Raw genomic sequence first — 27,991 nt, 5'->3', positions numbered from 1 at the left:
CGAGGACACAGAGCCCAACTTTACCACCCCTGCACCTGTTCCAGCCACCAGGAGACCCACCCCAATCCCGCCCATGTCCCTGGCCCCCAGGGGCCCGCAGGTGTACACGATGGCCCAGGACGGTCCCGCCCAGGTGTGGCCTTGGCTTATGCTGTACTGAAGGCTTCTCTCCCCTTAGCTGCGTCCTACTCATCTCTACATGCCCAGGACAGGAGACACAGCACATGCTGCTTTACAAAGACACACAAAGGTGACGCTACACCTCAGCCAACACAAACAAGTCATGAAACGAGGCACTTAGGATTCTGAGATGGGAAAAGGCAGAATATTCTGGTTACAGAGCTGAGCACACCATCAGTTCTGAGCCCAGAATCAGAGGAGCTATCCAAGGGCTAGCCCCAAGGGTTTTCCTTCCTGGCACCCCGACAGGTGCGACCCCCCCCGGCCCAGGAGACCTTCACCCATCTCCCAGCCCTGCCTCAAATGTGCCAAGGGACCTGAGAAAACCTGACGAAGTCGCATCCTCCTGAGTCTGCTCAGATTCTACATCCCCACAGCTCTGATCCGTCCCTCCCTCCTCTCCCCACAATGTGGCCCCATCTGCGCCCCCAGTTTCCATGGGCACGGAGCCACCTGGGCAAGCCTGTAAGCCCTTGGCCTGTAAAGCCCCCCTCCCCACCCCTCTCAGAGCACATAACCTGTCCAAACAGAGGAGAGACAGAACAACTTCGGAGACATAACACGTCAGGTGCTTGTGCAACTGCCACAGCAAACCTGAAGTTCTGAGGGATTCTGAGAAAACTGGCAACATCCACTGGACAAAGGACAAAAACTGAGACACAGGGAAGCTTCATGCCCAGGAACAGAAGCTGGAGGGAGGGAGGCCCGGCTCCCGCCCCAGTAACACGCATGGCTTCTGAGCCAGGCACCGAGCACATCTACTCCTCACGATGAGCTGGCAGGGCTGAATTTAGACAACGAAAACAGTATTTGTATGGGGAGGGCACTCGAAGGCCGGCATCAGACCCAGAGGCCTGCAAGGTAAGGGCTGTTCTGAATACAGCACAAAGTCAACATCCCAGGCTGTGTCTGCAGTTCACATGCAAAGGGCCTGTGGCGGTTCCTAACAACTAATGAGGAAAAATAAATGAAGGCAAAGGAAACGGCAAAGCACATGTTACAGAGAGCCTCAAAGATGGCCCTTCTTCCCCCACAAGAGGGCCACTCCCCCCACACACACAAGAGGGAGCATTTATTCCCTTCCCCTGGAACGTGGGCTGGACCTGCAACTGCCTCAGTTTCCCTCCATTATGGTCCTCACGCTGCAGCCCCAGCAGTTGTCCTAAAAAGTCAATCTCATCATGCCACTCCCTCATGGCCCCCAGTACCCCCCAGAATAAGACCCATACTGCTTACCCTATCTTTTGGTCCTACATGGTCTGTCCCTGTCACCCTCCCCTCATCACAGTGACACGCCCACGTCACTCCGGCTCTTGATTCCTGCCCCAGGGTCTTTGCACACCATGTCTTCTGCCTGAAGCACCACGTTGCTTGTGGCTGCTCCCTTGGCCATCCAGGCCTCAGCGGAATGTCCCGCACCAGAGGGGCCTTCTGTGTGTCCCCACCCCCCGCCATGTTCTGCCACACCCCCACCTTAATTCCTGTACAGGAGCAGCCACAGACTGATTTTATTCTTATTTGTTCATATCTGCCCCCCCCCAACCGCCACCCCCGTGAGTCCATGAGGACTGAGAACCTGTAGGTCTTGTTCCTGCTGAGCCCGTCTCAGCCAGAATAGTTCCTGGCACTCAGAGCTGCTGCATAAACATTTGTGGGAGAGAGGGAAGGAGGATGGGGGCCAGGTTGGGGGGTGAGGGACCCAGGAAGAATGAAGGTTTCCAGTGGCATCTCTAACCTCAATGTTGACATTTGCACAAATGGCATCAGAGACTCCATTTTCCTATTTTTTCGTGGGTCTTCTTTCTTTCTTTCTCCCTCCCTCCTTCCCTCCCTCCTTCCCTCCCTCCCTCTCGCTCTCTTTCTGTGCAAAGGCCCATTATGATACTGGATATAGGACACTGCTTGTCTGTTTCCTGGTGGCAGTTGTTATGAAACACCCGTTCATTCTTAAATCACGTATGGATTTGTTCTGGCCCAAGATGCGAAGGTCATGCTGATTTTTGGCTCAAAGCTCAGACCGTCTTGGGTGCTCTGGGCTGTCCTGCCCACCCGGGTAGGGTGGGGGCTCCAGTGCTCGGACCCTCCTGCAGGCAGTTCAGAAGGGCACAGTACACAGAAATGCCCAGGAAGAAAAAGTCACATTCCAGGAACAGACATCTTTAGTCAGGGACAAGACGACGTGACCAGCAAACAGCATTAAATATTAACTCCCGTCAAATGCACTGGAAAACAAAATATGCACCTTTATATCAACCTTACCATTAGTCCCTTTTGAGACCATGGACCATCCTGGACACTCCAGGTCCTAAGAGACAATGAATTTGCTTAGTACTTAAGTTGGCTGGGCTGGATATCTGAGTCACCTCACGGTGGAGCCTGTACCTCAAGGAGGACCTATCCCTGGGACACTGGGGGAAGCTGTCACGCAGGGGACAGGGGACAGAGATGCATTTTCAAGATGTGGTGCCAGGATGACCTGAGGAGGCAGTGGGGAGGTGGTCTCTGAGGAAGGCTGGAGTTTGTCACACCTGTGGAGAAGAAATGTCTTCCAGGCACAAATGCAAAAAAGCAGCAAGGCCTGGCAAGTCAGTGGTCAACAGGAGGGTGTCAGTGTCCTGGAGCTGCTGTGACAAAGCACTACAGACTTGGGCGGCTTAAACATTTATCCTCTCAGCCTGGAGGCCAGCAGTTCAAGATCAAGGTGTCAGCAGGGCTGGATGCCCCTGGGGGCTCTGAGGGAGAATCTCCATGGCTCTCTCCCAGGTCCTGTGGCTGCTGACCGTCCTTTGATGTTCCTTGGCTTGTAGATGCAAAACTCCAATCTCAGCCTCGTTGTCACGTGGCCTTCTCCCGTGGGTGTCTGTGTCCAAATTCCCCTCTTGTAAAAGGGCAGCAGCCGTTGGATTGGGTCCCCCCGAATCCAGGTGACCTCATCTCAAAGCTTACCTTGATCACATCTGCACAGGTCCTGTCTCCAAATGTCACCATATTCTCAGGTTCCAGGATGGACATGAACTGGGGAGATACTATTCCACCCAGGACAGATGGGAATATGGGGGTTGTGGGGAGAAAAGGCCGTAGAGGCGGGTGGGTGTCCTTCGATGCTGTGTGGCCTCCTGGGCTCTTGGAGGGGTGGACGCAGGAGAAATGTCTTCACGGCGTGGACGGGGCCTGCGCATGGACGAGGCTCCATCACTGCCCTTGGCGACTCCACGCTAACGTCTTTCCTGTTACTGTCCTTCAGTTCTCATCGTAGCCCATGAGGAGCACCACTGCTGGTCCCCAGACCGGCTGGGCTGACGCCCACTGATCATGGACAGAGGCTCAGAGGACCGTGTCCCAGTCTGAGAGGGTCCACTGAGGACACGGAGGAGCAGAGGCCGGTTTCTGAACATCCGGGGCCTTGAGGACCCCAGGGAGTCTGGGCCACCGGCAGCTGGAGATGCAGCCAGGGTTGGGGGGAACATGAGCACTAGCCGTGAGTGTCACCCCATCCAGTGTGCCTCGTGGTCTTGGGAGGTCCCTCTGGCTCCTATCGCAGATGCCCTGCCAGCCCCGGTTGGCACAGCCCATGATGTCAGGCCGGCTGAGGCTGCATCCACAGGGCCGGCCAGTTGGAGACAAAGGCTGAGCTCCTGTCCGTCCTCCTGCCCCCACCCCGGGAGGGTGACCCCAGGCCTCACAGGGAAGGGCCCAGAGCCGGGGGACTTTGAAGTGGATTTTGAAGTGGGTTTGTTGTTTGTTTGAGGACAGATTGAGGGCAGACAACAGGTGCAATGTTTTGATCTACTACCTGGAGGGCGTCTGGTTTCTCTCTTGTATGGACAACAAAAGCTGAACTTACAACCCACATCTCAGGATATGCCGGGCTCACTTCACAGCAACAGGGTGACAACGGGGGCAAATGCTGGTGTCAGGCGCGCGGGCCCTCCGGCCAGCAGACGCTGCAGTCCCCCCACCACCGCCACCACCGAGAAGGCTCTGGATGTTTGTGCAACACCCAGACACTCACACTTGCTCTCGGCACGCAGCGTGTTTACCTGGCAATCAACGTGCCAGGCACTAAAGGGCTGACGCAGCGCTGCCTGGCACCGGGGATGAAGAGGGCAGAGCCAGCAGCCCCTTCCTGCCCCCACGTGTGCTGTGATCTCAGCCTGATAACGGGGACAGAGGGTCCGTCCTGACCTCCCAAAGCAGCCCATCTTGGGCTTCCCCTTGTTTGGAACCCAAATCCTGCCCCCTGTCATTTCCACCACTGCCTTCCCTGCTGGAGGCGAGGTCTTCACACCCCCTCCCTACAGGTATCAGTCAGCCAGCCTCAAGCCCACCCCCAGGTGCCTGCTCCCCCGGCCCCAATGCCTCCCCCACACCCCATTCATGCTCATCTCCTATTTTGGGTGACACCCACACTCCCGCAGGCCCCCAAGCCTAGTCCCCGGCTACAGGATGCACCTTCCACTTCACATCTGAGGTCCTTGGCCCATCTTCCTTCACCTAAACGACCCTTACGCTGGTCCCCTCCTCCAGCTGTGCCACGTTGTGCCCACGCCTCACTCAGAGAGGACAGCCAGGCTCTGGAGCTTGAAACCCCTCTCCAATCCTGACCTAGCTCCTCATGTCTGTACTGGATGGAACCTTCCAGAAGGCTGAAATATAACAGGCCCACGACCCCACAGGAAGGTTTGCTCACAGCTGCAAGTGTCCAGCCTGGCCCCAAGCTACAGCAGCTGTGGGCCGACCCAAACAAAGTGTATTCTTGTCAAGATGAAGAACTTTCACTTAAGAGTTAAGGATTCCTCAAAAAGTTAAACACAGGATTAACATGTGACCCGGATTTCCACTCTTGGGTGGAATTCAAAACAGTTGAAAACATACATCCACACAAAAACGTGTACACAAAAGCTCATAGCAGCATTGTTCACAATAGCCAGAAAGTGGAAACCTAAATGTCTATCAACTGGTAAATGGACAAACAAAATGTTTACATTTTGTAACTGTAATTTTGTAATTCCATGCAATGGAATGTGATGCAGCCATAAAAAGAAATGAAGCACTGATTCGTGCTACTATATGGACGAACCTCAAAACCACTGTGCTAAGTGAAAGAAGCCAGACACAAAAGGCCATGCACCGTATGGCTCCATTTATATGAAATGTCCAGAACAGGCAAATCCATCGAGACAGAAACCAAATTGGTGGGGGAGGGAATGGGGAGTGGGGACTATTAGTGGGCGTGGGGCTTCTTGGCGGGGATGGAAATGTTCTGGAACCAGACAGAGGTGGTGGTCACACAACACTGTGTGTGTGCTAAATGCCACTGACTCGCTCGCTCACTTCGAAACGGCTCATTTTATATTTTGTGAATTTCACCTCAATTTTAAAAAAGGAAAACAGAGTTAAGAATTGACTCAAATAAAAATTTGCTTTATTTTGCATGAGATCATCCAAAGGGCGGGGGGCACTATTGTAAAAGGCATTTTTAGGACAATGTCCTTAAAACCAAGTGGTGCCCGAGGTCAGAGGTCAACCAGGGCTGTGAGAGCAGAGCCGTCTTCTCGCCGTGGCTCCCCGTGAAAACCCCGAGTTGCTGCTTAGGTGGCACTAATGCTCCTGCCACGATCATACTGTAAACTACATAATGTGAAAGAAACCTGGCACCCGGGCGGGGTCACGTGTCCACACTGAAAGCACCCCGCCTCTGGCTTCAGTGGGGTTACCTGAGAGTTTCTCCCGGAACCTTCTGCTCTCGCTGGTTCTCATGTTATTTCAAGCACTGACTGACAATCCAGGAGTCTAACCTCTCTACATAGTTGTAGCACCGGGCTGACACAGGCTGCTGGAGACCAGACCAGACGGGCCTGCCCAGGGCCCGGGGCCTCCACGCCTCCTGGCAGCCACGTCGGGGGCTTCCCTCTGACGACAGGGAGCCCGCCCAGCCTCCCGCTTCCCTGCCAGAGCCAGGCAGGCTGCCCTTCTGCCCCGTTCTGGGAAAATGGGCAAAGTTCCCTGAGGCAAAGATTTAACGCCAAATGGGATTTAAAAGAGCTAGTGAGTGCCCTGCCTTCTTCTCAAGCCCGGGGGACACTCCCGTGGCCGAGTCAAGGAGCAGCTGGCAGCCTGAGAGCTGCACCAAAGACGAGATTTCTAACAAACACACCACCCCAGCCCAGCCTGCTGGCCGTGGAGCCCGGGGACTTGCCCGGGGTTCGGTGAGGCCACTCACAAGCAGCGCACTGCCAGCCCACAGATCTGGGAGTGACGGGAGGTGCCAGTCTGGAACATTCCAGGCTCCAGCTCAGACAGTGCCACCCACCACCACCCCGCTGGGCGGACACCACAGTGCACTCCTTCCCCAGCCACCTGGTCAAATCAGCAGGTGACCCTTGCCCTACGGGGGGGGAGGGGGGCAGATAACGTGTAGGTGAGCGCACACATGTGCCATCTCTCCCTCTCCACTCCTCTCCTGAACTGGAGCTCTGCATATGTCACCTGCACGCACAGGCTTAAGAACGGTCCCTGGGCTTTGCCTAATTCTGGAAGTTTCTATTTCTCCGACATGACATGCTGGACCCTGGTTTGGCCCCCACCCCCACACTTGCCAGCAGCGCCTCTGAAATTCTGACCGTCTCTGGGAACCACTGGTGACCAGGCCCTGAACCGGCCCTGCCTCATTTCCTCATTAGCAAACCCAGCACAACGGGACGTCCGGCCCCCACAGGACTCATAATCTAGTGTCTCCACTGCTTTTCCCACAACCCAGTGAGGGGGCCGGAGCAGAGTCTGCTGTTCCAGTGACAAGGGACTTAGGGCCCAGAGAGGCTTCGCCCCTTTGACACAGGTCATGATCTTCCCGAAATGGCACAGGGACACCTGGCAGCTGCTTTACACAAACGCTTTCTAGAGAGAAAATAATTATTAACTGCAGTGGCTTAATGAGGAGAGGGAGATGCAAGGATTTCTAATACCAATAATTTGTACCTATTTAAGAGCAAGTGTGTAACAACAAAGGCAACCGGAACCCATAGCATCAGGTACTGTTTCCCTGGCCTCCAGGTAAGTAAACACAACTGAGCACAGGTGCATGAAGCCAGACAAAAGTCAGAACGTTCCCGGGCTCCCAGGCCCGGCCGAGCTCTGACGTACCTGTAGGGAAGGGCCCCGAGGGCCTCAGCCCAGAAACCCAGGAGAATGGGGCGAGAGAGAGGGAGCTGCAGGTGTACCAGCTGCAGTGGTGGGGACCTGGGCGGGGCACCTGGCATCCACACGGCCCTCCTGCATGGCTGCTCAGCCCAGCCCAGCCCACGGCAGCAGCTGCTGCAGCCTTAGCCTTCCTCAAGAGACAGAGGGTCCAGAGTCTGATGGGGACTAGAAGGCCACCCTCCTGATCCCCCAATGTCCCCCAATGTCTCCTCACTCAGGGGACCTGAAGTTCCTTCCAGTATAATTTCACTGAGACCACTTTTGAAATACAAACACCCCTGAAAAACTATATTAAGCCCCTGACCCCTTGGTGGGTTAGCCCCACAAGTCAGGAGCCAGGGGGCAGCTGCCCTCACATGCTGTGAAGGCCTCTCAGTCACTCACTCTGCACCCCCTCTGGTCAGGCACGGGGTGCTGCCCGCAGGGGACGTGGTCATCAGAGATGCTGGAATGAGCATCCAGTGTCCTCACCCACATGCTACGGGGCGGGGAGGGGGCAGCACCCAGCCTGGCCCCCCACCATCAGTGGGGGACAACCATCCACCGATCATCTTAGCTACTTCCAGGGGCCCCTCCCTACAACTGAGTGAAGAGGTGGCGAATCATTTTCTTTAAAGGAAAAGATCAAATATTGGCCCAGACGTCTATTAATTTGCAGCTTACATCAGGACTGTTAGTGAGAACAGAAAAGTGGGGTTTTTGTTTTTTTGTTTTGTTTTTCTGGTTAAATATTTGCTAAGAAAATTCCAACCCTACATTTCAAGAGACTGACTGAGCATGACATTGGAAGGGGGAGACACAGGGTTTTCGATCATTAACCAGGAACTCTAGTGGAAGAAGCAGGAGAGAAAAATTAGAGCCCTCCCAGTGCCAGGCACCTGTCAGCAAATGGGGAAACGTGTATTTTAGCACCTTTCTTCTCTCATCTTTATTACGCCTTGTGACACGCTCTTCTGTAGTTGAGTCTTTCCATTTCTTTCTTTCAGACCTGTCCCCTACATCCAGATGGCGAAATCGGTTTCTAGTATTCAGAGCGGGACAAAAACTCCTTCCCACCTCACATGTGGTTCTACTGGAAGACCCCCTCCATGCTCACATTTACTCTGTTTGCACCACCACCACTTCCTCCCTCAAATTAACGAGCTGAAGGCCTATTCTGAGGTCGGTGAGTGAAAGATTCAAGAAAGGCTGAGAACTCCGTTTTAACGGGATGAGGCCCATGAGCTGGCAGACTACACGGCACAGTGAGGCAGCTCCCTCTGGCTCATTACCAGGGGGGCCTGGAGAGGAGGCAGCATCTCAAATGAAGCTGAAAATGACATCTGGCTGGCTGACACCATCTCTTTCATAATACACCCTGGGTCCGTGCGTCTCCAAATTGCTGAGGAGCAGAGGCTGCGTGTCCAAGACGGGTGGCGGGCACAGTTCCCGGTCCATATCCATCCAGGTCTGGACGCAGCACGCACCAAGCTCATGCAGTGTCATCGTGAATGCACAGGCCCCACAGTCTGGGAAATGGGCTGGAACTGGAACGGTCAGCAGCTGCCCTCGGACAGAGGGAGAAACAGAACTGTGTTCTGCTTTTGTGAACCACGGTGGGGTTTCACTACAATGACACCCTTCATGACCCAATCTCAATACCTTAATGTTTCAGGTACTGTTCAAAGTCACACAGTGAAACATGGTCCACACGGAATGTTCTCTGCAATGCGTCCTGGCCCAGTATCCACCCACCCCTACTTGTCAGCCCTTGAAGGCAGTTGGGTCTCTACCCCTGCAGGCCACCTGGCTCCCAGGAGGAACCCTCCACTGAGCACCTACTGTGCGCATGGCCAGGGCCTCCCGCCCTGCCCTCCTGCACAGCACGCCCCCTCACACTCAGTCATGCTCACTCACACACTCGCATACACTCCCGTACACACACATATACTCACACATACACACACTCCTATACACTCATGCATACGAGGTGTGATCAATACGGTGAATGTTTAAATAAAAAAAAATTTATTACAGTAAATGACACGTTGCCATTAATCCCCCTCAAAATACTCCCCCTCACTTCAAACACACTTATCCCATCGTTCTTGCCACTTTCTGAAGCAGCTCTGGAAGTCCTCTTTCATGAGTGTCTTTAGTTGCGCTGTCGTGGCTGCCTCAGTGTCCTGAATCGATGCAAAACATTTACATTTCATGGTCACTTTGACTTTGGGGAAGAGTGAGAAGTCGTCCAATGCCAGATCCAGTAAATAAGGTGGATGAAGACACACCGTAATGTTTTTATTTGACAGAAGTTGCCATGTACCAGAAGAGATGTGTGACACGGAGCCTTTCCGTTGTGATCAACACATATGGTAAATACTGCTGCCAAGTGCCATCCAACGGAAAGGCAGGACCTTCAATATGGGAAGTGGCACATTGAACCTTAGTAACAATGTGTGACAAGTTTCAGCTTGTTCAGTGCAGTCAGTCAGTCAGGTGTGAGCTACGGTTGAGAGAAGGTGTGTTTTAAAGTGTAAATCATCCTCCATCATGACAACGCTCCATGTCACACATCACTTCTGGTACGGCAATTTCTGTCAAATAAAAACATTATGGTGTGTCCTCATCCACCTTATTCACTGGACTTGGCACCGTGTGACTTCTGGCTCTTCCCCGAAGTCAAAATGACTCAGGGCATCGAGGCAGCCACGACAGCGCAACTGAAGACACTCACAAAAGAGGACTTTCAGAACTGCTTCAGAGAGTGGCAAGAACGATGGGATAAGTGTTCAAAGCGAGAGGGGAGTATTGTGAGGGGGTGTTAATGGCAATGTGTCTTTTACTGTAATAAATTCTTTAAAGTTTAAACATTGACCATATTTTTCTATCACACATCACGTACTCGCACACATACACATGCACCTTGCAATGCAGGGACTCAGCTCCTGCTCCCCGCACAAGAACGCAGGACACTGTGAGGCCAAAAAGGAACGACAACAGAGCCATAGGTAGGGGAGTCATACCACTATATTCTCGCTGGCGGCTGGGCTGGAGACACAGGAGGCAGGAGCCACATGATCCGCAATCCACAGTCCATTTGCCAGCCACAATCCGTGCCTGCTGGCGTAGCCACGGCAGTTACATTAGTGGCTAATGGCTAACCGGTAACAGCTGATGGCCACCCAGCAACAGCGGATGGCCATCTGATTACAGCTGACGGCCATCTAATAACCGAGGTAGCACCTTTCCATGTGAGGCCGAGAGCCTGGAAACTGCTCTCTGGGACTCTGTCCCCACACATATACTCACACACACTCATGCACACACTCACTCATACACTCATGTGCACATACACACACTCATATACACAATCACTCATACACTCACGTGCATGTACACACAATCATGCACACAGACACATATACTCACACAATCACACACACTTCCGAGCTTCCAAGTTCTCTCAGGGGCGCCTCTGGTGCGGGTCTGGACAGATGGAAGAGATTAATCTAATATCAGATATCCTGTCATTAAGTGGTTAGGAGATGACTTAGATGTAACAAATTGGAGTTCCTCTGAAGTACCCCAAGGGTCCTGAGAAGGATGTAAGTCTACACAGGATGCTGGAGCTGACAACATTTATAACTCATTTAGAACGAAAAATGATTTGGTGTGATAAGTCTTTTAAAGATCCAATCAGCAACCTCAACTCAAAGGAGCTAATTAAAATTGTCATCATTAATTCAGCAAATGTGTGCAGCTCTGTGTGCCAGACCCAGATCTAGAGATGCCAAGCGAAAAGCCCCGTCTGGCCCTCAAGGCATCCTCAGCCAGGCGGGGGTGTCGGGGCCACAAACACAATGTGGAAAGTGCCAAGGAGGGGTGTCAGGGTGAGAGTGGGGAGTGTGGGGGAGGGGTGTCAGGGTGAGAGTGAGGGGTGTGGGGGAGGGGTGTCAGGGTGAGAGTGGGGAGTGTGGGGGAGGGGTGTCAGGGTGAGAGTGGGGAGTGTGGGGGAGGGGTGTCAGGGTGAGAGTGGGGAGTATGGGGGAGGGGTGTCAGGGTGAGAGTGGGGAGTGTGGGGGAGGGGTGTCAGGGTGAGAGTGGGGAGTATGGGGGAGGGGTGTCAGGGTGAGAGTGGGGAGTGTGGGGGAGGGGTGTCAGGGTGAGAGTGGGGAGTGTGGGGGAGGGGTGTCAGGGTGAGAGTGGGGAGTGTGGGGGAGGGGTGTCAGGGTGAGAGTGGGGAGTGTGGGGGAGGGGTGTCAGGGTGAGAGTGGGGAGTGTGGGGGAGGGGTGTCAGGGTGAGAGTGAGGGGTGTGGGGGGGGTGTCAGGGTGAGAGTGAGGGGTGTGGGGGAGGGGTGTCAGGGGGTGTGGGGGAGGGGTGTCGGGGTGAGAGTGGGGAGTGTGGGGGAGGGGTGTCAGGGGGTGTGGGGGAGGGGTGTCAGGGTGCTGATGGGAGGTTGGGGGAGATGCCTGCCCTGACCTCCAGCTGCAGTAGGAAGTGGGCACTGCGGCAGGAAGAGCAGCTGCGAAGGCCTGTGGTGAAGGCTGGTACCTGTCCCTATTATGTCCCTGCACTTGATGACAGTGGAAGCTGTGGATGCCCTCATTCCGAGACACTCACTGTGCAGCTGTTCTGTAGGCCCACGCCCTCCCCACTCGGCCTCAAGGGCCATGGTGGCTGGTGGGGACATGGGGATGTCTGGGGACGCTGAAGCACCAGGTTGTGTCGGGGGGACATGGCTGCCGAGCCAACGTGTGCGACGAGGAGCATCCACAGAGGCGCCAGTGACTCCTGTGTGCTGTCGTGCGGGAGACCCTGCTCGCTGCGCCATTTGTCGTGCGCGGAGGCCTGCTCGCCCGCGCCATCTTTCAGGCGGGGAGGCCTGCAGGGTCTCTGCTCCCGCTCCCCACACAAGAACGCAGGATATGGTGAGGCCGAAAAGGAACACCCACGGAGCCATAGGTAGGGGAGTCATACCACTACGGTCTCACTGGAGGCTGGGCCCACCGGACGCGTGACCTGCCGTCCGCCTTTCCTCCAACCGACCGACCGACGACTCTCCTCCACTCTCTCGACTCTGTTCCTCTCTCTCGGCTCTCCTCTTCCGCTCTCCTCGGCCCCCCCTCTGCAATCCTCCGTAGTTGCAGCAGTTATACCAGCGGCCAATTGGCTAACCGGCCACAGCCGACGGCCAATCACCACCCGAGCCAGTACCCCTTCACGTGAGGCCGAGAGCCTGTAAACTACTCTCTGGGGCTCTGTCCCCACATGTGCCCACGTGCATGGACCCAGAGGGACTGTTAGGGGGGTGTGGGGACAGAGTCCCAGAGAGCAGTTTACAGGCTCTCAGCCTCACATAGAAAGGTGCTCACTCGGGTAGTAAATGGCCATCAACTGTGACTGGATGGCCATCAGCTGTGGCTAGTTGGCCGTCAGCTGTAACCAGTGAGCCACTGGCCACTAATATAACTGCTGTGGCTACGCTAGGAAGCGTGGAGTGCAGTTAGCAAGAGAGGTTGGTTGACAGAGAAGCAGTAGACAGCAGATTGCGGATCGTGTGGCTCCTGCTTCTTGTATCTCAGGCCCAGCCGCCAGCGAGACTATAGTGGTATGACTCCCCTATCTATGGCTCCGTGGGTGTTCCTTTTTGGCCTCGCCATACTCTGTGTCCACCCACTGAGAGCGGGAGCGGGACCAGAGACCCTGCATGAGAGGGTGAGTGTGGCTTTCATCACGGAGCCCACAGCCAGCACTTCAAAAGGGCAGATGTGCAGAGAAAGGCACCAGGACGGGGCTCAGTGCAGGGCTGGGAGAAGCGTAGGACAGCCCCGGACACGGCGCTGAAGGACACAGGGAACAAACGCCTCCCCCAGCCCCACAGCGGGAACGTTTCTAGAAACAGTTTCCAGAAACTCCTCCTTTGCACCGCAGCAGCTCTCTCTTTAGCAATGGGCATTTGGGGTCACGGTGGCAGGAGGGATAAACCGGCTCGAGTCCCCAGAAGTGCCCACACCCCACAGCCAGGGCCAGCCTGCCCTCCCACTGGTTATACACCATGACCTAAAAATAACTGCCAGGAATTTAGTTCCGCTGATGTGAATAATTACTGAGTTTGTGACTGGTCTTAAGAGGCCCAAGTGCTCTTTCTTTGCTTGAAATTGGCAACAAATTGCTGCTATCCCCAATCCCTGCAGTGCTCACCGCCCAAAGTGCCAGCCAGTCATTATCTGGGGTTACTTCTTCCTGGCCCCGTGGCAAAGGGGAGGGGTGAGAGTTTTGTGACAAGGCACTTGTAACTATTAACCGCTTTCCCACAGCTCCGGCTGAGGGCAGAGCCGGACCTAACATCCCCTCCACCATCGGCACCACCGTGAGGGGCTGGCTAACAGCGGAGAAAGGAGGCCGAGGTCCAAGCGCCCCGGCCTCTGCAAATCCTCCCTGAATTCAGAGAGGCGCCGCAGGAGCCAGTGCTTGGGGCAGGGCCGCGGGGCTGCGTTTCTCTCCCATAAGCCCGAGAGCAGCTTTCAGTCTGTACCCGGAAACGCTCATGTTTCCTATACCGTGTGTCCTCCAGGTCCCAAGGACAGCAAGTTGTGGAGGCTGGAAGTGCAGGTGCAGACCTAGCGCTGCCAGGCTGGGTGGGTGGGAAGGCCAGCCCTTCCCCTGCTCTCCCCCCACCCCATCCATCCCCTACCCCTAGCAGTGGTGACCAGGCCAAATGAGACGGTTCTGGAGACTGCTTTCAGCGTCATGCTGCATGTCCACCAGAGCGCACTCAGGGTCCTGGTCTCTTCCAGCCGGGAGGAGATGGGACGGGAGCCAAGACGTTCCAGGTTTTCACCGATCTGGGAGCCTGAAACACTCTCCCTACAGCCTCCATCCAAGTGATCTTGTTCTCGGTCTAAACGTTTCATGTCACAGTGAGAGACAAGTCAGGCGCTCACCTGTGCACTCGAGAGCCATAATCATTTTCAGACAGGTTAGTTAGTACGTTGCTAGGTAGACAGGGAGGTCCCTGGTGGAATAAACAAAAGACAGCCGTATCCTAAAACTCCAGGTTTTGAAATCACTCCTTCGCTCCAGCACAACATGTAAGAGCACCTTGAAGTTAATCATAGAATTCCTTTTGGCCTGACAAACGGGGCAGATCTGATAGATAGGATAGGTTATTTTGCTAATCCCTTTAGGATGGGCTAACAGCACAAACCTGGTAAATGAATTCCATTAAAAGGCACCAGCTCCCTTCCCCAAACAAGCAAGGGAAGGTATAAAAGCAAGAGCTTTTGCCTCCGTCACGGGGAACCCCCATTCGGGAACCCCTCCCGCTCGGGAGCTCTGACCCTTTGCTTTCAATGAACTCTCCTCTTTTTAAAACTCTTCGCCTCTCCTGGGTCCATGTTTCCATTCTTCGGTCTCACAAGTCACGATCCTGGCACTCATTCAAAAGTCCCCTCCATCATTTGGGGACTCAGAGAAATAGTCCTACATCAATTTCACTCAAAAAATACCTCTGAGACACGACCTGAAGGGAATGAACCTTGTGTTTGGTGAACCTTGGCCACTTTTAGGGCACCTGCTGCAGCCTGGAGACATGGGGGGGCAGGAGTTCACTTTGGAAACACCCAAAAAATCCACACCAAACTCCTGCAGGTGCCACATCTGGCAGTCCTCAGGCACAGACGGTCCCTGGTCCGCTCCCGTCTCCCCACCCCGCCCTAGGCCCAGCCTGGCCTGCCTCAGCACCCCGTACTTCATCCGAACTCTCCATGGGGTCCTACAGGGCAGGTTTCATTTTCCTTGTTTTATAGACCAGGCCTCAGAGGGTCAGGTGGCTAAGTGACTTGCCCACAGTCACTTGGCTGGTTAATGATGTGCCAAAATGAGAACCCATGTCTGTTCAGGGACAGTGGGCCCCTGGGCCCCTGATGCCCACCATGCCCCACTGCCTCATGAAGGGGTTTGCTCTTCCAGTAAGTTCAAAACCCTGGAGCCAAGTTGGACACGCACAGCCAGCAGCGCAAGATGACAGTCCACGCTCGCACATCCCCAGAAGCAGGGTTTCCCCACCCCGACACCAGAGGCCCTTGAGCTTATCACGCTTTGCTGCCCGGGACTCTCCCCTGCATTGAAGGACACTGGCCGCTAGGAGATACCAGTAACACAACCCCTCCCCCCATACACGTTGTGACAGCCAAAACATCTCCAGACATTTCAAATGTCTCCTGCGGGGGCAAAGGAGTAATAAACTCACTCTCATTTGAGAACCACTGAACTAAAGAAACCCAGCCTGAAAGTTTTTATTTTTAAGTTTTTCTTGTAAACTAGCAAAAAGGAGAAAATTTAAGTCACTCTATTCTTTGTGTTAACTGCAGGGATGTGAGGCAAGGCTGAGTTAAAACGCACACAGGGACCAACCGTCATGACACCAGGTTGGGCAGAGGCAGAGGGAAGAGAAGGGGACAGTCAAGCCACGTGATCCACGATGGCCAAAGCCTGACGTCCCCTCCAGGGCACTCCCCAGGCTCGGGACAGATCCAGGGGCGCAGGCCCCCCTCTTCAATCCAGGAATGATGCTGGCAAATGTGCCCGGTGCTGTTGACAGATGTCCAGGCTCAAAGGCTAGTGTTGTTCCAAAACGGAAGTTCCACTTCTCATTATAAAATTCTCCTTTAAAATGTGTTGGCCATCCATCGTCTCAGCTATATGTTCATGCATCATTTATCAGTCTGACAATTAAGGTCACGAACTTGTTGCAATGATGTTGCTAACCTTTTTTGACATCAGAGGGATTATTCATTATGAATTTGTACCAACTGAACAGTTAACCAAGTTTACTATTTGGAAGTGCTGAAAAGGCTGCATGAAAAAGTTACACGACCTGAACTTTTCACCAACAATTCATGGCTCTTGCATCACGACAACGCACCAGCTCACACGGCACTGTCTGTGAGGGAGTTTGTAGACAGTAAACAAATAACTGTATTGGAACACCCTCTCTACTCACTTGATCTGCCCCCCCCCCACCAATTACTTCTTTCTTTACCTGAAGATAAAGGAAATATTGAAAGGAAGACATTTGGATGCTATTCAGGACATCAAGGGTAATATGACGACGGCTCTGATGGCCATTCCAGAAAAAGAGTTCCAAAATGGCTTTGAAGGGTGGACTAGGCACTGGCATCGGTGCATAGCTTCCCAAGGGGAGTATTTCAAAGGTGACCATAGTGATATTCAGCAGTGAGGTGTGCAGCACTTTTTCTAGGGTGTTAGCGAACTTAATTGTCAGACCTCAGATATAAAGAAGCAACGGGGAGGGTATGTAATTTTCGCTCAGAAACGCAGTCCTGTTTCAATTCCCAGTACAAAGGCTTCCTGGCCTAACCCCAACCAGGGACAAAAATTACCTGTTTGCTTCTCTTTTCCGTATAACTGACCCCTTGATTTTCAAAGCCAGTAGCTTGTGTTCTTCCTTCCTGGATGTACTTTCTTCCAGATTAGAAATAGCTCTCAGTAATAGGATGTAGAATTAAAAGGTAGACATAATAAACAAGAAAACATTGGACATTTCTCTGGGGGAAAACAGTATATGATAGAACAGGCGAAACCAAATCCTGCCCAGCCCGGGGCCTGCTGGGCGCCCCCACCAGGGCAAACCCTCGTCTCTGTCTGTGTACATTTCTCTCTTGCCCACAGGGATGGAGTGGCCCATCTAGAAAGTGTGCTGGACCCGAGCACCTGTTCAGGGACAGAGCGATAAACTGGGCGCGGAGGTGACCTGACCTCTGGGTGTCCAGGTGCCTGGGAGAACCACTCACGACCACCTCACAGGACCCTAACCCTTGGGAACGGAACGTGCCGGTTTTAGATGGTTTAAGAACAGATTAGGCCCAGCTGATAAGAAGGTTAGTAAACTGCAAGACACGTCAAAAGAGGATATTCACAATGAAGCATATTCAGAAAAAAAAAAGGCAAGTACAGAGTCATCGTCATGAAGTGTAATTCAGGCCTGTGATGTCTTTATTCCTTATTCCTTGATCTTGTACACTTTTAAACACACGGAGTCTGTTTTCTGGGCTCTCTAGTAGATTCCACTGGCCTATCTGGCAACCCCTTGGCTACTGGCAGACATGTGTCCCACCTTGCCTTGGCTCTTCCGGGCCAATTCATTTACATATAAAATTTACATATAATTTTGTATACATTTAAATATATGTACATTAACATGTATTTACACACATAAATGTACATGTTTTTACATATAAATCTTATATGTATTTACATGTAAAGTTTAGAATCAGTTTGTCAGTCTTTTCAATTTCCCCTAAAAATCTGTGGGTTTTGGTTAGCATTACACTGAATCTATGCAACAGTGAAGGGAGAAATGACATCTTTACTATACTGAGTCCTTCTCATCCACGAACATGGTTAAACCCCCAGTTATTTACGTTTTCCTGAGTTTCTCTCAATCAGGTTTTATAGTTTTATGCCCATCTTTTATTGTATTTATTTCTGGTGATTTGATCTTGTTATGCTATTAAAAATAACATATCTCATTTCATTTCCCATTGACTGCTGGTGTACAGAAACACATTTGATTTTGTATATTACCCAAGTATCCAGCAACCTTACGAACTCACTTATAATTTTAATCATTTATTTGAATGTTTTTTTTTGGATTTTCCTTGTATGTAACCATAGCATCTGTGAATAACAGCAGTGTTCTTATTCATATCTTATGTTATTTATAATAACAGCAGCATTAGGTTTCTATCTGTTTCTTCCTTGCTTTCCTGCACGGGCTAAGACTGCTGTTAGGTTGGCGCACAAGTAATTGTACTTTAAAAGGTTAAAAATAATTGCAAGAACCGCAATTACTTTTGCACCAACCTAATAGTACGGTGTTGCACACTCAGCATCTAGACCAATGTCTGGCAAATGGAAGATACTAAATGAATACTGATTGAGTGAATGAATAACATAAATGTTCACAAGCTGCCAGAAGTGAGCTACCTCCTTGACAACAACTAGTGCCACCGCAGGTCTCAGGTGCAGAGTGAGCCCAGGAGACCCTAATCCTGCTGGTGAGCAAACGAGCAAGGGGCTGCACAGGGTCGGGGAGGGTGAAATCCCCTTGGCCACAAACAAAGACAGGGGAGAAAAAGAGAACGGGACAGTAGCTGAAAGGAAAAAAAACACCTGTTATCTGGAGTCAATATGACAGCTCTCCTGGAGAAATCAATTAAACAATTATTTTAATTAAGACAGTTTCAGAAGGTGGCTGGATGCAAAATCAACAGACAAAAAGTCATTACTTTTCAACATCCAGCAAAAGCCAGTTAAAAGATGTAATTGAAAACAAGAGTCCTTTTTGCGACATCAACAAAACCCGTAACATCCCTAGAAATAAGCCTAAAATGAAATCTGTATGTGGAGAACGGGATTAATTTTACTACAGCGCATAAAAGATGACTCTAAGAAATGAAGAAACATACCATGTTTCTAGAGAGAAAAACAATGTTGCAAAGATACCACTTCCAAGGTATATTAGTTCCCTGGAGCTGCTGTAACAAATTACCACAAACTGGGTGGCGTGAGACAATGGAAAATTATTCTGTTACAGCGGTGGAGGCCAGACGTCTGAAACCAATGGGCTGGCTCGGCACAGACGGTTCCTTCTGGAGGCACTGAAGGAGCACCTGCCTCTTCCCAGCGTTTGGGGTGGCCAGCAGTCCTTGGCGGTCCTCGGCTTCTGGCTGTATCACCCCAGTTTCTGCCGAAGTCCTCACTCGTCCTTCTCTGTCTTCTCTCCTCTTTTTAGGACTTGTCACTGGATTTAGGGCCCCTAATTTGAGATCATCTCCTCTTGAGACCCTCAGCTTACCTATCTCTGCAAAGACCCCTTTTCTAATGAAGGTCATATCTGCAGGCACTGGGTAGATTTCTTTGTGGGAGGGCCATTATTCAACCCACTACAAAAAGTAATCCATAAATACAATGAAACTTCTCACCAAAATTCCTACGGAATTTTTTAAAAAAATTTAACAGACCTTTATAAAGTATTTATTACTTTAGAAGAGAAAATCCATAAGAACAACCCAAGAAAATTATAAAAAAGAACACTGGAGGAAAATATGCTCCCCTAGCTTTCAGAACAAGCCACGAGGTACTACACAGTAATGAAAAGGTGCAGAGGTGTGGGGTCGGAACAGTTACTTGGGAGAGTGAGAGACATTTCCTCCGTAGTTTGTGACAAAGGTGGCATCTCAAAGAGAGGGGGACAGATTCTGCAAAGAAAAGGCATTGAGACAACTGGAAAAACTAAAGCTTTACCACACACCATTACCCCCCAAAATTAACACAACAAATTAAAGAGCCTTCATGACCGGAAGGTAAGACTGTAAGAAACATTAAATTAAAACATGGGACACTTAAGATCCTGGGGTCGAGAATGCTAAACTCCAAACCAGAAACCAGCTAGAGAGACTAGGAATTGGCAGGCCGCAGAAGAAACACAAACGGCCAATAAGCATTTGAAAAGAAGCCCTACCTCAAAGGAATCAGAGAATGGTGAAAACTAAACAATGGATTATTTTTACCCATCAGATTGGCAAACGTTTGAGACAATGATAGCATCAAGCTTGGGGAAGAGAGATTAACAAATTTCGGAGCCCGTGACAGGAATGTCAACTAGGCATGCGCTTTTAGAAGACAATTTGGTAATTTGACCAAAAGTTAAACACCCCGCATCCTTGGATGCAGCAAATCCACTTCTACACAACTATTTTCCAGCAGCCTTGGCACATGCACCCAAACCCTTTGGTCCCAAGGAAGAGTCACTACTTTGTTCTAACAGCAACAAATGGGGCATACCCAGGCCTCCATCGATACCCTCCACGACGGAATAATCTGCAGGAACTTTGAAAACTGAATCGAATCCGCTTCCTACAGCGCCCCTGGCCCTTCCACCCTTGCCCGGTCATCTCCCAGCATCCTCCACCCCAAGCCAATGGCTCTGCCAGCTTCCCTCTACACCCTCCACTGCTTGCAAATCCCCTCCCCAAAGCCAAAGGCCAGTCCCGTCTCCCCCAGAACTCACCGGGCCCCCAGGATGCCTATCTCCCACGGGAACCAGTCTCTCCTGCTGTAACCCCACCCCAGGCCCTCTCCCACAGCCCATAGCCCAGCCAGCCCTCCCAGTGTTGCTCTAACAGGAAAACTGGGCTCACAGCCCCCATGGGACACAACGGACACAAGGCAAGTTCTCCATAACGTGGCAGCAAAAACCTGGTGCAGGGTTTCACCAGCCTAATGGAGAGGCCCTTTTATATGGAGGTGCTGCAGCCCCTCCCCCAAGGCTCTGGGATCACATTTACAGTGGAGGCGGTAACCATGGAAACGGGCAGCCCCTTGCAGGCGGGCGGGCCGGCAGGCAGTTGATGAGTAACCTCGGGGACAATGACAGCGGCGGCTTATTCAGATGATGGGGCGGGCTGAATAGGAGCCCAGCACAAAGGCCACCGGCAAAATGACGCGGATCCCAGCTTCCAAAGGGGGCGTAAATGACGCTCATCACTTGTCACAAAAGAACAGAGGTTGAGCGGGCCCACACCTGTGCTGTTTGATCTTTGGGGGGATTTACAACAAGGGCTCTGCGGCCCTTCGTGGGCTGCCATTTCTCCTGGAGTGTACTTCGTAACGATACCCAGTCTATATTTTGGGTGGCTTGCGGCCTCCAAGTGCAGAATGAAACTCACCAACCTGTCCCCAGAAAGCCCGGTGTTAGAACACGACTGGAAATTGTCCCGGCGGCGGGCTCATGACCACCTTCCCCCATTACACAGTGGGGCAGTCCCCGGGTGCACACTGGGCGGGAGGTGGCCTGGCAGGGCTGAAAGCCAGTCCATTCACATGTCACATACTTATGGTTTTGAGACCACCCCAGAAGGGCAGGACTAAACTGTTGTTTTTAAGATCAAACAGCCTCCTTTGATATGTGAACATCTCCGATGAGAAAAACCTGAATGCATATTTCCATTAACTCAGAGAGTAACTCCCGAAAAGAACTGGAGAATATTTTTTTAATCCTCTGGCACAATCAGGAGCTTCCTTAACTTGGAGAGAAAACGAGGACCAATCACACATCTCTCATTGCAGGAGTTGCCCAGGGAGCATGTGTGGTCCCAGCTTATCCTAAAGCAGCAGGCGAAGCTCATTACATATTTTATCAACTTCTCAGAAAACCACTCTAGAGAAAACAGGATATTTTATTGGGAAATTAGCTACTGAAGCCACTAGTGACACGGAAAAGTTCTGGAGCCCAGACGGCAGAGTCAGCACCTCGCTGGGTGTTTTACAAACACGGATGAAACAGGGACAACCCCTCCCCGTTTGTCACATGAGGACATCAAGGTTCCAAGAGGTTAAGTGACAAAGCCAGAGTCATCAGGTAAGTGATACCCAAGCCCCACAATCACATCCCCATGTTCTCCTGCTTTGCTCTGACGTTTCCCCCTACAACACTGAGTACCGAGCATCCTAGGCCCAAACCAGGAACACACTGTGTGTGAGAGACGCACTCTCCATATGAGGAAGTACAGGACCGACTGACTAAAATACTCCCTGGGCAGCACGAGCTGCACAGGAGTGTACACCTGGGAGCTTAGGGGCCTTCCCCACACCCCCAGGGCCCTGGTCAGGCTGGACTCCAAGGGCGACTCCAGGGCACGCCCCTATCTCTGTCCCCACACACCCCAGAGGCTCTCTCCTGATGCCTGTCAGTGGCTTTGCAGGGAGGGAGGCCTCTGGCGCTTGCAGGGAGAGGACTTGCATGGAGCCTGCTCCCCTGGGAACAGTGTCCTGCGCCCAGGAATCCAGCCTGCCAGGGTGGTCAGTCACCACAGGCTTTCTGCTGCCTGACTCCAGACACGTCTGCTGGAGCCTGTGAGGGGAGATACAGACCTGCTTCCAGGGAACCTTTCCTGCCAGATGTACTAGGGCAGCTGAAAGGACACCACGCCTGCAGGACAGGAGCTGTGTCTGCTGCCTAATGACTGTCTGTCAGGTGGGGACATTACTCACAACAATCTCAGCCTGGGGCTCCCTTTTCCTCCATCGCCCCGTGGTGGTGGAGCCACCAGTGCTCTGCTGGAGAGACCCAATGACAGCAAACTCAACCAGCTGTGGTCAGCTCCCTGCAAGAAATACCCAAGAGGCCGGAGGCTGGGTGACCGGCTGATCCCTAGACCCCATTCCTTCATTTCATCCTCAAACAACCCTGTGAGGTAAGTGGGACTGTCCGTATGTTAAAGAATAGAAACTGGGGCTCAAAGAGGCACACAGAGGCCATAAATGAAAATGATCGCGTTTCCCCGACTAAAATATTTAATACTCATACCATCGAATTAAAAAGATGCCATCGAGGTAAAAGAAAAAATCAAAATAACAAAAAAGTTTGCAACAAGCCAAAAAAATATAAAAACATATTATAAATACATAAAGAAGAAATGTACATCAATAAAAGATAAGCCATCTAACGGAAAAAGTAGATTGGCAGTTCACAGAGGAAACAGGAACGTGGGACACAGATGAAAAGTTCACTTTCCCTAAGGGAAGACACGCAGATCAAAAAAGGAACATATTTGTGCACTGCTCGTTCCAGTATAAATTGGCACCAACTTCCCACAGGCAATTTGACCAAGGTTATCAGAATATACAGTTATCATATCATATTCCAAGGTTATCAGCACCAGTAATTTCACTTCTGGGAATTCACTCTTCAGAATGACTTCAAACGTTAAACGCACACACACCCCTTTCCCATGTTCAGTGTGACTCTGTGAAAAAAGAGAATCTGGACACAAGCGTGTGATAAGAGGGAGTCGGCTGAATACACATGACACCCAGACAACGGCAAATGTGACAGTGATTAAGCGAGCAAAGTAGATGTTCACACGCTGGGAAGTTCGCGAGGGTTATTTTAAAAGAGCAAGCCGTGCTTGGGGTGGACGGGGACACAGAAGAAGAGGTGCTGTCTATGTTTAAGGCCACAGAAACATGGACGGAGACGATGGATGCAGAACACGTGGCTTTCCTACTTGGTGCACTTCTGGTTACGTGAATGTCATATGGTGGTTTTAACTTTTTTGACTAATAAGATTCTTAAGGATTTTTAAAAAGTAAAATAAATCGATTCCACCCATCCTTCCCTCCCCCCACCCCCCAAAGGCACTGCTCACTCACTGCTGGTTCTGGAAAGATCTGTCATCTGTACAGCACGGTGGCCAAGCACCAGGGACAGCGTCTGACACGGCGCTCCGAGCATGCCTTGCCCACCTGGCACCTGCGTGAGCAGCAGCCCTGCCAGCCGGGGGGCCGGAAGGGGGAGGCCCGGCCTTCCTCCTCAGACTAACCGTGCTCCCCTCCGTTTCCCAAACTGACTCAACCCTCCCTCTGTCCTGAGACCAGGCCCCCTTCACAGATCAGAGACGAGCAAGGGCCCAGGTAGCCAGGGGTCACCACGGGTCCCCTCTGCCCGCCCCCACCCAAGTCCTAGCAAGTCCAGAGAGGTGTCTCACCTCCTGGAATTATCACGCATTTTCAAGACCACTTCTTCAGGGGGAAGTTTCTAGGACATCCACCATTTCAGTTCTGCAATGTCTTTTGGCACACGGCCCCCAGGACAGCCCAGGGCTGAGCTGACTTCTGACTCTGAGTCCTCTGTGCCACCATCACCATGTGAACTGACACTGAGACGTCTCCGGAAAGACGCCACGCAATGGGGAACGGAGGACGGCATGGAGAGGTCCCTTCCTGCCGTCGGCCATCCGCATTGCTTGGACGCACAGTGCATGCACAGTAAGCGCTTTTTACCCCAAACGTGTGAAAATCGGAACCAGTGGAGTCCGTCAGGGCAGCAGCCAGGCGTCCACAGTCACGGCGGGGGGACTCCTCATGGGGCTGCTGGGACGTGCCCAGAGCCCTCCACAACCCTGGGGGAGGGCTGCCTGTCTGGAATGGGGGAGTCAGAATAGCAGGTGGCTCTGCTTTCTCTCTGTCCCCTTGTCATCTGCGGAGTCACCAGGTCACCCTCCCCCAGGCCCTGTGGCCTGCGGAGCCAGGCCCTCCTGGAAGAGCCTTTGTTGTGTGGCACTTCTCACACACATGGGTCCCTCCCCTCCCTACAGGGCCTGCTTACTTGCAAAATTCCCAGTGTCCCTGACGTGGTCACCGTGGCTCCCCGACCCCCCCACGTTGGGCAACAACACTACTGACCCCCCAGAGCAGCCCCGTGTCCACGGTCAGCCTGCCGCCCCTGTTCCAGAAGCCGTTTCTCCTGCAGGTGGACCATGTGCGTCTCGGCCTGGCTGAAACTGAGAAATGCCAGATTCCGAGGAATTAGTATGTGAACCAGTGTAGAGACAGCACATCCCCATGGTACAAAGCCCTGCAGCGCGAGGGCATGCCTTGGAAGGCTGAGACGGTCCTGAGTCTGGGAACCCGGGACGCCGAAACGATGGCAGGGCAGGCGGCCAGGCCGGCAGCACCTGTGTCCACCTGCGCTGTGCTCCAGCACAGCACATGTGCCGCCAACAGCGTGACTGCAGCCCCCACGGCCTGGGATGGCTCCAGAAGCCAGTGGGCCTTCCCGACTTCGCTTCCCCTCCCTGGCAGGATGACACCACGTCCAGTATCTTCTCTGCTCCATTTTAAAGGCATCATCATAACGCCAAAGGGTTCCTGGGTGTCCTGTCCCTGTGCCGGGCACCCTGTCAGTGCCACTCAGTCAAGTGTCCCCAGAGCCTGCTCTGGGCGAGGGGCTGGGGGACAGAAGGACACAGATGCCCCACTGGGGAGCATGGCCCTTGGCTAGAGTCCTGGGGGACCAAGTGCAGCCAGGCTCTCAGACATCACAGGACAAAGGGGACACAGGGACAAAGGGACAGGACCTGCGGAGACGGTTCTCATGACATCTGCACAGTGGCACTCGTCACTCCTTCACCGATGAGGAGGCTGGGGCTCAGAGAGGGTCACGGGCACCCCAGGTCACACGGCTTCCTCTCCACCGGGGCCCGTGGGCTGCAACTCCCCCGCTTACGTTCATCACTCTGCACTGTCTTAACGTGACCAGTCCTGAGCCCAGCCCACTGGGCCACACAAACCTGATCCCTGAAGGTCCCTGAGGGCCTCCTAGTGCCAGGGGCTCTGCCAGGCAAGGGGGACTCAAAGGTTACCCTGACCGTCCCAGGGCTGGCCAGCTCTCGAGCAGTGGTCTGAATGACAGGCCCCCAGGGAACATGTGGCAATGACTGTTGTCACAACTTGGGGGTAGAGCCCACTGGCACCTAGTAGGTGGGAGACAGGGATGCTGTTTGATGTCCTACAGTGCGTAGAATGGCCCAGGTTTGAAAGTCAACAGTGCCACGGGGAGAACACCTGCCCTGGGGGCCGACAGATGGCAAATGTGGGCTTGAGACCAAGGAGAGTCTCTGGAGGTCCTAAGATGGGGCCTCAGGGAGCTGGCTCACGAAATGCCCTCTGAGGCTGGGGCACCTCTCTGGGGACCACTGGTGGACATCAAGGCATGCCCACTGGGAGCCGGCACACAGCAGGCTGTTGGTTGAGTGAGTGGCCCGTCCAATAAAGCAGGAAGGACCCAGAGTGCCCCCCCCCACCTCCATTCAGCTCTGACGCCTCATTCTTGGGGCACAGGTGACAAAGAAAGCGTTTCTCACCTCCTTGGCAAGGCAACTCTTCTTGTCCAGCACACGGGCCAGAGAGGAGAGGGAGACCCTGCTCCTGGCCACAGGGCTAGAAGCAGTGTATGGGGGCGGAGGGGGGTGGCAACATGTCCTTTGGTGCGATCTGTCACCAGGCAGTTGGTGACAGAAAATGAAGAGATTCACAGAGGGCTGGCTCTAACTAGTGAGTTGGGCCAGCTCTGAACCCTCTGCGTCCAGCAGAGAGGGCAGCTCTCACAGTGGCTGTCCTCAGAGTCTGTCTCTGGCCCGTTAAGCTGAAGCCATAAAAGCTACGGTCTTCTGGTGTGAAATAAATATGTGACTTTTTTAAAGTGAGGGATCTAAGCATAAGCATTTCAGGAAACGAGGCTCCCCCTTCTCGGGGTTTCCCCTCGAAGGTAATTAAAGTGAACCAGATACATAGCAGCCGAAGGGCCCCCACAGTCCCTGGACAAAGGGCCAGCTCTTCCGTTCAAGGGCCCCAGAGGTGGGAGCCCAGGAAGCACCCATCGCCATGGCAACCCCGGGCCACCACCGGGATGCACCTGCCACAACTCGGAGAACTGGGAACGTCACCTTCCTCTGGGACGTAAAACAAACCACAAGGTCAACAGGAACCACCTCTGGGTTGGGCATTTGGGGCAATTTCTTGCTTTCTCCTTTTTGCTATTCCCTATTGCCAGAATTTTCTAGAATGAGCAAAGCATAATGGAGCACCTGGGGGTGACACTGAGGGCGGACAGTGCGGAGGGCTGGGAGAGTGGGCGGGCAGACAGAGGGCAGGGGCCAGCGGGAGCACCTCCCAGGCAGGGGCTCACCAGACGGGCCACCTTCCCACTGACGCCCTGCAGTCCTGGCACTGCCAACCCTGCCAGCGTCCCCCAGTGATTAGACACCAGTGCCTGTTGCTCTTCTCACTATTCAGCCCTGACATTCAGTAGCAGCGTCCCCTTGCCCTTCCTCTGGCCACATAACTGTGGAGTGACCGATTCCTCTCCCTTTCCTCCCAGTGTCAGCAATTTCAATTCTGCTGTGACACGCTTAGCATCCTGTGCCGCTGGGAAGAACAAGCCATTTCCATCCTGGGGTCCCTGAGCTGCACAAGCCTTGCCCCCATGCCAGCCCAGAGCCCAGGGGTCCCCATGCTACCAGGGCCTCTGGGTGTCATGCCAATAACAGCAGCGACAATGGCAGCCACGCGTATTAGGCCCTTGGCAAGTATACTGCCCTTGAGGGCTTCCATTAGAGGCAGATGCTCTGGATTTACAGACAAGCAGAGTGAGGCACACACACAGGTGAGCGTGGTCTAACCCCCTATGAGGTGCTGCCTTAACAGCTGTTATAACCAGGCGGCCTCCGCCTAACCACAGGCGCCCTGCACTCAGCTCCGTGGGTGAGGGCCCGGAGCCAAGTCACCGCCTCATCCCGGGGACCAGGCACAGTCCCTGCGCGCCCCAGAGTAGCGGGTTTCTGTTCCCCGCCAGCCCGCGGAACTATTCAAACAAGCCCATCACATCGTCCCACAGGACGCAGGGCCACCCCTCCCTCTTGTTACACAAGGTCTGCGTCCCCCAGGCCCTGATGGACCACTATGCTCCCAAGGGCACCCCGCGTGGCCCTGCATGGCACGAGGTGTCCTCCTGCCACGGGCTGTGAGCATGTGTGGGGGACCTCACCTGTCCAGCGTGGGGTCTCGTGCATTCGGCCGTCCCATAGGCTTGGGGCAGATCCCTCCCTCACCCACGGGGTGGAAAGGAGGCGATTAAAACAGCAAGTGGCCTCCCTGAGCGGGACTCAAACCCAGGTCTCAGCACCACCGCAGCACCACCTGGGACCCAGGGCTGCAGCAGTGACGGAGGAGAGGAGGAGACTGTCGGGGAACGGCAGTGT

General features: G+C 53.1%; 1 protein-coding gene across 2 annotated transcripts in view; it reads right to left on the bottom strand.

The window, feature by feature from the left end:
• Nucleotides 1-27,991, bottom strand: part of CELSR1 (cadherin EGF LAG seven-pass G-type receptor 1) — a 132,887-nt gene that overhangs the window by 82,600 nt on the left and 22,296 nt on the right. The window lies entirely within an intron of this gene.

The sequence above is a fragment of the Rhinolophus sinicus genome, chromosome 1 (assembly GCF_057876585.1).
Source record: "Rhinolophus sinicus isolate RSI-liver-muscle chromosome 1, RSI-T2T, whole genome shotgun sequence".
NCBI lineage: Eukaryota > Metazoa > Chordata > Mammalia > Chiroptera > Rhinolophidae > Rhinolophus > Rhinolophus sinicus.
Note: the sequence above shows the minus strand (reverse complement) of the source record. Positions and strands in the feature narration are given on the sequence as shown.